The sequence below is a fragment of the Triticum dicoccoides genome, chromosome 1B, assembly GCF_002162155.2.
Source record: "Triticum dicoccoides isolate Atlit2015 ecotype Zavitan chromosome 1B, WEW_v2.0, whole genome shotgun sequence".
NCBI classification, from domain to species: Eukaryota; Viridiplantae; Streptophyta; class Magnoliopsida; order Poales; family Poaceae; genus Triticum; species Triticum dicoccoides.
The window spans coordinates 109,729,988-109,739,896 of NC_041381.1; the positions used below are offsets into that span (position 1 = coordinate 109,729,988).

At 43.0% G+C, this 9,909-nt stretch overlaps 1 long non-coding RNA gene across 8 annotated transcripts; it reads left to right on the forward strand.

Moving 5' to 3' along the window:
* The first annotated feature begins 305 nt into the window (after positions 1 to 305).
* Positions 306 to 9,628, forward strand: LOC119322312. 8 transcript variants are annotated; one of them, XR_005155523.1, is made up of 6 exons: positions 306 to 996; positions 2,272 to 2,376; positions 3,375 to 3,469; positions 6,639 to 6,728; positions 7,275 to 7,370; positions 7,517 to 8,721. It is a non-coding gene; the product is annotated as an uncharacterized LOC119322312 (long non-coding RNA). The 8 variants fall into 8 exon arrangements; XR_005155524.1 differs by having other exon boundaries at positions 306 to 2,376; positions 2,812 to 3,469; XR_005155521.1 differs by having other exon boundaries at positions 306 to 2,376.
* Positions 9,629 to 9,909: the final 281 nt, after the last annotated feature.

Below are 9,909 nucleotides of genomic sequence, written 5' to 3' on the forward strand. Positions count from 1 at the left end.
AGGTGAGCAATAGACAGATTTGGTATGTATCCCCTTGTTAGAGTCCAGACCAAAATGGAGCTCTCCCGTGCGTTTGGATTCTAGACCGTCGGATCGAAATCTCCTCGCGATACAGGCCGTCAGATCTCGATCCAAATCGCTGTGGGTTGTTGGATATTTACCCGATCAACCTCGGCCATCGGATAAAATTTCAATGGCAACAAAATGTAATATCCATGCCCCCACCAGGGCATTCCGGTCATTTCGCGTGAGGGGGGTATAAAAGGGGGGCGCTCCTGTGGTGGAGACCTAGCCGCCGCCTCCTCTCTCCCTTCCTCCCGCGCGCCTCCTCTCCTCCCACCCACATCGCCGCCGCCGCCGCCCACCTCCTCGAACCGCGATGAGCAGACGCGGGGGGAGGACGAGGAGCACGACGGCGGCCCTCCTCCCCCTCGTGCCACGACCGCTCCATCTCCTTGAGCTCCCCCTTCCCCTTCCTCACCCCATCACCTTTGCCGGTGGATCCCGGCGAGGAGGAGCAGCCAATTTCTGCCGGTGCCTCCCCCCAATCCGCAGCACGACCGCCAGAGCCCACGTTTCTGGTGAGGTGAGCCACGGCGGCCACGCGCCTGCGCCGGCGCCCGCGGCTGACACGTCCCCGGGCATCTCCTCCGCGTCTCTGGATCCGGCCGCCGTCGCCGCCTCTCTTCTTGCCCCGCCGTCGCTCCTCAGGTGCTGCTCGCCTCATCCCCCTCGCGCCGGCCCTGGCCCTGGCCCCGGCACTGGCGCCGTCGAAGGCCGCGTCGAGCGCCCGCATCGCCCGCCCGTGCACCCGAACCCGACACGACTCAGGGCGCGCCCCAACTCCCGGCGCTGGCCGCCTCTGTCGCCTGCGTCGCCATCTTCCTCATCACCAAGTTCGTTAACGACTGCCCCAACCATAGCGCCGACAACTGCTCCGTGGGGTTCCTTCCAGCCGCTCAAGGAGAACCAGCTCCTCGGCCCATCCTCCACCACGTACGCAAGCTGCTAGCCTCCTCCTTCCCTTTTTTCTCCCTCCTTTGTTTGCTTCCTCGCATGTGCATTTCCTTGCTTAGAGGAGGACAGTCACAGTGAGTCCAGTTCAAGATTGACAAGATATAATTCCCCCGTTCCCTTTCTTACTGACCAGTAAAATTGCAAACAGTAGCCCCAACTCGATCTACTCAAAGATATACTGTACTATTATTTTTTGCTCTTGGCATGTTTATTTTTCTCTCCTCACGCCTTGGTAATTCCCTATTTGGAATGTAAAGACAGTGGGGGACCATCACTAAGAGATAACATCTCTCCCTTTTAACATCTGAAGCATGACATTTTATCCATTTAGACCTTGTGTGTTCACTCTTGAGATATTGAGATTGATCCTCAATTAGGTTGGGGCACAGGTTCATTGTCAGGTTGCTTTCTTCTGCAATAGGGAGACCATCAGACCCCTGCATTCTATTTTGCAATTGCAATTGTAAGAATTAGTGATGCTTCCGTTTGAGACATGGTGATTCTTTTTTTCTGGGTTTGTGGATGAAGGAATTTTGTCAGCTAGCAATCTAAAATTTGAGGGAAACTTGTATAAGGCACACTAACATTCAGAGTTTCAGACCATCTAAAATTTGGTCTCGATCCTTAGGTGTGAGCTCCGTAGGCTGATCTTTCAATGGGTCTAATCAAGTTTAGGATTCTATTTTTTCTCTCATCAATTAAAATTAAAGCCTCCTTACTGAGTTCGTAATTAAGTTGTATTCTGAGACTGATTATTAAGTCCCTTTCCATTAGGGACAGGTGTTGTACTTGTATTCTTTGCCGGCTGTTAAAATATCATAAACAATTTGGAAAACATATATCCTGAATGGATGCATGTGTCATCAACTCCATTTGTTATTTTGAGGAAGAGTTCAATTCATGCTTGTTTTTGCTATCTAATTTAGGTTCTTACATGCATGGAAGAGATACTTTTTTGTTCTCTGCATTCTTTGTACTTCTTTCATTTTGTCGTCTCTACCAATAGTTTGATTCAGAAAAGTTTGTCCTTCGCTAGAGAATAAATATAGGTGAGGATAGCAAGGCAATTCTGATTACATTCACAACTAATACCTTCCTTAAGTATTATTACAACTTATAATCAGCATGATTCAGATTTTCTATTTTGTTTACTCCTATAGGCTTTGGTTTTCTTTCACTTTGTTGGGATGGGTTACATAAGCCATGGTTATCAGAGCTTTGGATAATCTGTCTTTGATTCATTTTTCTTTTCAGAGCTTTGCTATTGATAATGCACACCATGGTTTTATTATTATTATGAGAAATCAAGGACTGTTGAAAAGAAATCTTTGGCTGGTTGTCGCTGAATTTCTCAGTAAGGTATACTCTTTGTTCTGTTGACCAATAAGTTATGTATAATGTGTATATGCTGATATGCATGGCATCACTGAAATGTGTGTATTCCTGTTGGTGAAGTTTGGAATCAGCATTGTGTTTTCTTTCGAAGTGATGAATTTGGCATATCCTTCTATCATATTGTGTTTTCTGATTTTCATTAGTATTCTTTAAGTATATAACTGAACTGAAGGACTTTGTTTACCATGCACCTACTAAGTGTGCTATGCAAAATATGTCCAAGTTACTGTGCACATGCAGTAATTATGATCCTGATAATTTCTTTTTATCTAGGGGTGCCTCCACCCACATTTATATGCTTTTACGGACAGTAGAGAATAGGGTTGTATTACTATGCAGAGATCATTGAGCAGAATCGAGCTGCTGCTCAGAACTAAGTGTCGCCTCTGTTTGGTTTAGCCGAGGATGATCTGGACAATTCAGTAGAAGCCGAGAACCTGGGATTTTGATGAAGATACAGGCGATGTAACCTGGGATTTCTGTAGTGTTATTCAAGAAGCCGAGAACCTTGACCACCTATCTATGATGGCAATTGATGTGGTCTAGAACTTAGACATCTATCCATATGATGTAGAGTCAGACTGCTCTAAGTATGATGAATTCCCTACCTACTGCCCATCTAATTCTACCAAAGATGACTATGGTGCGAGCCGCTTCGATGACGAAGACTGCTCTACGACGAAAATGCTTGATGAATCAGTCACAAGAAGAAAATGAGGCGCTTTTGGTTTATCACCAGGCTCTCTGAGTTGGTGCAAATATGCATCTGTTCTGCCCCTATCCCGTTGTAGGATTTACTAATGGATGTTAGACCAACATTCTCCCCTCAATTGTTTTTATGACTGATCCTTTCTGGTGTCATCTGATGATTTCTTACTCTCCTCTTGGAACAGATAAATGTAATCAATTGCAAAGCTAGAAAGTATTCATTAAGCACTGAAAACTTATACCTTTTGTTTCAGAGAATAATTGAGTATGAAGCAACCAAGGTGATGCTGGCCCTAAGCATCAATCCGTGTGTTCCGACTCTATGAGTTTACATACGGCTACATGCAAGGTAATATAAATAAAACTTTAGGTGCTTTATGCGTCAATTTCATTCATACCATGAAACTGGACTTTGTCGGATGTGTCATTAGTGTAGCACTGCCAGAGAAAACTGTAATTTGTTTTTTATTTCTTTAGTTGTTTTGCACAGTTTAGACGGATAAAAAGGCCGCCAACGGCAATCGGATTGTTTGAGGTCGTGGCCTGATGTGCTTGCCAGCGGCGCTGGATGTGCCCACTTCCTTTCTCGCGCAACGCCTTCCACCATCGCCTTCAACCTGACCTAGCTCTCCATTGCTTAACATCCCCACACTGGGTGTTCCAGCCCGCTATGCATCCCCTTGTTAGAGTCTGAACCGAAATGGAGCTCTCCCGTGCGTTTGGATTCTGGACCGTCGGATCGAAATCTCCTCGCGATACAGGCTGTCGGATCTCGATCCAAATCGCTGTGGGTCGTTGGATATTTACCGGATCAACTTCGGCCGTCGGATAAAATTCCAATGGCAACAGAATGTAAATACCGTGCCCCCACCAGGGCATCTGGGTCATTTTGCTGGGGGGGGGTATAAAATGACCGCGGCTTCCTGCGATGAAAACCTAGCTGCCGCCTCCTCTCTCACTCGCTCTTGCAGCTGCCTCCCTCCCTCCCACGCAGGTGGTTCCCATGGCGATGGCGGCAGCGGCCACGGAGGAGGGCGGCATATCAGCGGCGCCGACAATGGTGTCCGTGGCGGCTATGCAATGAACCCTGAACCATTTTTTATTTGTATTTAAAGGTGTTGCTTATTTATGCTCAAGTGGTGTTCGTGTTAGGGCGATGATGATTACCTTGGCTGGAATTAGTGTGCCTTTGAGCAATCGAGGCACCAGTGGGTATCAAGTTGGATCCTCCCTCTTGTCTCTAGAATCCTTTTTGATCCCGTGATACTTGTTGTTGCCCTTGGATGGTCATTCTTGTTGAGTGATAACCAGGGCAGCTCTACTGTATAAACAGATCGATCTGGTGATAAGAGATGATGGGGGTAGGTTATATGATCGAGGAAAGGCAAATCTGAGCCTACTATGCAATAAAACTGCAGCTACCTCCCCTAATGTGTGTAATATTGAAGGGAAAAAAGAACTTTTCATGTCTTGCTACTTTAAAATTCCAAAAGGCTCATTCTTCCTTTGCTGGTTACTTAACCATGTTTTTTGTTTTGCTTTGGTTCTGGTTGAGATACTAATGGTTGTTTATATATGAAAAGAACAGACACTTATAGTTTTGTATGCCTCAACTGTAGCTTAGGATCCAGTGTTGTAGTGCTTTGCCTAATTAAAAAAACTCTAATCAATAATAGTCGTTCTTTCCTTATGATTTGAACTCTGAGAGGGCCATTGATTCTTGATCTTAAGGTGACCCCATTTTTCTATGCCTCATGCTCATGCTGCTCTATGTTCCTTTTAAAAAATTCTTGCTTGTATTTTGGGTTGGTTTTCTGCTCTATGTTCCCTTTTAGCGTTTCTTTCCGTTGTTGCTGCACTCCCTTTTCTGTATACTACATGATCTTTTTGTATCTCATTCTGCTGCTTCTTGGTTATTACTCCCTCCGTTCCTAAATATTTGTCTTTTTAGAGATTCAAATGGACTACTACATACGGATGTATATAGACATATTTTAGAGTGTAGATTCATCCATTTTGCTCCGTATGTAGTCACTTGTTGAAATCTCTAGAAAGACAAATATTTAGGAACGGAGGGAGTAGATGCTTTGAGTTTGAGTGGCTTGAAGATACAGATTACATAATGTTCTGTTCTGTCATATGCCATCTTGATATGGATACAATGTTAGCTTTTGATATGAGCTAGAATTATGTTGCCCCACCAGCCTGAAAATGTGATAAATAAAAGCCTACAATACTCGTTTATTTGTATTTACAGGCTTCGTTGTGCAGATAATTTACTCTTTGTTCCATAGGATCACATTTGGTAGTGGCGTGACCTGAACCTTGATGCTTTCTTCTTGCTGCTGCTGCTATATTCTGTAATGGAACTGTTAGATAAGGTAGTTAACTGTCTAGCCGTAGGTCTTAGTAGTGCAGATTCATTTTCTTTTCTAGGGTGTGCAGAACAAAATCAGGAGATGGTAGTAACTGGCAGCTACTTCTGAGTACAAATTTTGCTTTTCTGGATTATCATATTCCTTTTGTTTCTCATAATGAAGCCGCCGGGCAGTGCTCCAATATTGTATTACTGGGCAGTGCTGGGCAGTGCACGCCGTTGCCACCAGTTGCGCCTTGCGCGCCCAAGGGGCGCCAGCCGCAGGTGCTCGATGCGGCGCTCCCCTGTCACTTGTTCTGTGACCGCTGTAGGTGTTTCCCGGTCGTTCTTCCTCCTCCATTGGCAGGAGGGGCTCGGCTGCAGTTCTGCTACAGTCAATCTCTCTCTCTCTCTCTCTCTCTCTACCCATCATCGTGGAATTGCAGGTCGTTCATTAACACTATTTGATATCTGAGAACTAGAAATGCTGAAATCTGAAAACTAGAATCTCCAGTTAACTGATTTTTTGAACGTTTAATCTTGTCTAACTATTTGTGAGGTTTATTGGGGTTTCCAGTAGATAAAACCTAACCCTATGTATTTATAAATGGAGCAGAACTGTATTTATAGAACTTCAGAGAATATATTGTTGTCTTCTTCCTATTCTTTTATTACTGGAGCCACCATACAAAACTCTCTAGAGCAGAACTCTATTTCAACTATAAATGGCAGGAACAAAACTTTTATATATTTTCTGTGTGTGTAGATGCTTAAGCTTAAGCTTCTGTTATTTGCTTCAGTTAGAGATTAAAGAAGTCTGAAATTGAGTCGATGGTGTATATACTTGATATATATAAATGATCAAAATACGGAAGTGCTTTTATGAAAGTCAAATATGCAGTTGTCTTCCTGTTTGAATCTTCATTGTTGATTCCAAGTTTGCTGCTTCCCAAAAAGTGGAGATTTGTAGTACGGACAGAACTTCAACCTATTCAACATAGATCTTACACTGACCAGACAATAGTATAATATTTTTTATTTACGGCCTTAGAATTGTATTGCCACAAAAAACAGATTTGGAATCTCAAAGAAAGCAGGTTCTTATGCTACATAATTGTTTCCTCTATTATAGTTAACCTCTCTATTTTGTCGTCTCTAACAGCCAAGATGAGTGCTCTACGCTTACGGCTCATGCTAACTGAACTGGTGATGTTTCTTTCTTCACCTCGATTGACGCCACATGTCCCCCCTGGTGAGTCTTGACACCATGTTTATACAATTAAGATCGCCCTCTGGTTGCTTGAACACATTTGATTTATTGCAAATTTTGGTACACTATTTTGATAGGAGTGTTCTTTGCTTACCGTTCACACTTACTAGGTGTTTTTCAGAACGTTTGTTAGAGCATAGTTCATGTATCTGGTACCTTAGCATTGTTAGCTTTTAAACTTGTTTTATGTCCATCACCCAGACATCATCTTATGTTCTTCTCAATTTGTGTGCGCAAAAGTTGCAATTCCATGTTCTAGGCTTAGCTCAACCAGATAACATGTAGGGAGTTCAATTTTATTTGTTAATATAATGGTGGAATCATATATCTCTAAGGTGCAGTCATTAGTCAAGTGTCAGTAACTTGCTGGTAGTTCTATTATGTCATGAACTAAAATGTTAAGGAGATTTCTTCCGTTTTATGAATTAACGATGTGGCCAACTGTTGTGAAGTCTCAAAAATGAGAAATGGTTGTCCATCAGTTGGGCTTGATTTTCTGCTTGGTTTTGTGAAATACATTTTGATTAGGGTTAAGGTTGGCCCTTGGTCTCAGGTTGCCACGTCGTCCTCGTCTTCGGCTTGCAAGGGACTGGATCTGGTGTGATTGATTCTTCCTCTCGCAAGGTGGGTACATCCTCTGTTTCGATTTCTTCCACGAGTTTTGGTTTGCCTTACCGGATTGCTTCGCGTCTATACACGATTATACCCAAAGCTCACTTTCCTTTCTTAACTCATCTGGGGTGGCTCTTGGATCCATCTGTCCTGTTTAGGTTATGATGGCCGACAAACAGCTCCAAGTTCACGGGTCGCCAGGCTCGCCGAGTGACGCTGGCTCCAACGGTGGTCTGTGAGCACTTGCCCAGGTCAATTGATATTTGTGGTGGCCCTTCTCTGTTTTTACTTGGAAAAATTTAGTCCGTATGTGCCTCAGTGAATTTTAAAATCAAAGGAAATGCTCTGTGCAGAAAAAATACATATCTAATCTAGGGGGTATATGTAATAGCGGTAGATAAATAATAATGTTTAGATTCAGGCAGTATACTACAATCTGCCTTCTGGAGAGGGGCCTATGCTTGCTAAGTTCTTTGTACGGTGCCTTCAGGGAGGCTGTGTGGTGCCGACCGGATGTACGGCGAGGTCTTCATAATGGCATCAAGTCACCCTTGCCATATGGATCATATGTAAGCTCTTCCTGCTAACCTACAGGAGTACATTTTGATGCTTCAAGTCTGAACCTATGTAACTTGTGAACTAATGCCTCCCTGAGTGTGTGTGTGTGCACGTGCGCTATGTTAAATCAAACTTCTTCAGACTACTGTGAAGTAATGCCACTTGTCATATTGACCAAATTTCATTGCTTGATGGCCATTTAGAGAGGCCATTTAGAGTTGTCAAAAATCTGGGACTGTGAAGTCTATTTACACTGTCAAAAATCTTGGACTGTTTTCAGAGTTGCTACAACAATGGATTTTTCAGTTTGAGAAAACAGTTTAAACTGAAAATCTGGGACTTCACATTTGCTACAACAGAGTTGTCAAAAATTCAGTTTACACTGTTAGTTTGACAAAAACTGTCCAAACTGAAAATTCAGTTATAATGGTGTAGGCATTGTTAATCTTTGGGGATAATTGTAGATGTTGTGAAGTGATTTAGATGTCTGCTTTGCTGTGCATACTGGCATCAAATAATTCCAACTTAATTCAATAGAGAATTGGTAACTCATGTATGTTGGCATCAAATTATTGCCAGTAATACATTTATTGGCAATCAGTACATGATCAATGACTGAATTAAGTTGTAATCCTTTTGCTGAATTGGCCCCTGTATTACTGTAGTAAGCTGCTTTGGAACGTTGTAATCCTTTTGCTGTATGGCAGATTTCTATTGGCTGCAATACGGTAGTAGGTAAAGAAGTAGGTTTTTGCCTTGAAGTTATATTATCTATTTACAAGTCTCTCATGAAGGAGTACCACTCTATATGAACTTTTTGTGTTTGTGGTTTTTTATACTTGAAATGCTTCAGTGGTTGTATATAGATATACCCGGCAGCAGCTGCCGGGGTGCGGCAAGCCGCATTTCCTATCTAGTAGGAGAAAGTAGTACTAAGTGTACAAAATTCGTAAAATTTTACTTGATAAACCATAGCTTAGCTAGCATCACGGGCAAGTTCTTTTTTCAGTTGAGCACCGCGGGTAAGTGATTACCTCAATTTAGAGGTTAGTGTTCGAACCTGGAGTCTCACTTTTAACTAGCGACACAAGGTCCAACTAAAAAAACTAGCCATTTAAGGCTGAACTTCTATAGTACTAATAAATACAAGGTGTAAGGGCTTGACACATCTGCTGCTGTAGCTCAGTGCAAGGACTGCTCTCCCCGCTCGTGAGGTCGTGGGTTCGAGTGCCTCCCCGTGCTACTAATTTTTTGTTATAAATTTCACAGGACAGACCAACACCGCAGGACCGAGCTGGTTCACCAAGTGGCCCAAACACAGCATGACACGTCTGCAACTAGAGCAAGTCCTCAGTTTGTCCGAGCCACTGCAGCGTAGTTTAAAAAAAATCATGGGCTGGGCCAACCCTATCACGCCACGTCTGCAACTATAAATCCATGACCGTTTCAACATTGTAAAAATGAAAGACAAAACTCTGCATTTTAGGACCAGTCAGCCGCTCCCAAATTCATGACGGATCCCATGACGGATCTACTTAAGCTATGAACGTCATCGGAAATTCGTCATGAATTAACAGATTTCTTGTAGTGGGTTATGGCAATATTGCAGATTATCTGCCTAACGATCAACTTCCTGATTTCATGGAGGTGGACGAACACAGATACGAGTACGGGAAGCCTCTCGTCAAAGATGAAAAATCTCTAACAACGATGATGCGAAGATTCCATAATTGGTACATGAAAACATGCAGAGAGTCTGGGGGGACGAATAGTTTGTATCTGAGAATTAAAGAGGAGCATGACCTCGTTGGAACTGATCTATCGCCTGGTCCATTTGAGGAGTTCTTCGAGTTCTTCAATCAAAAGGCCATCGATAAATTAACGGTCTTTTGCTACTGTCTGTAAGTACTATTTCTGTCATTAAGTCTCTATATATAGCTCAGCTCTTTCATTGCATGTATTTATAATTAATTATCCTCAATATATTACGCAT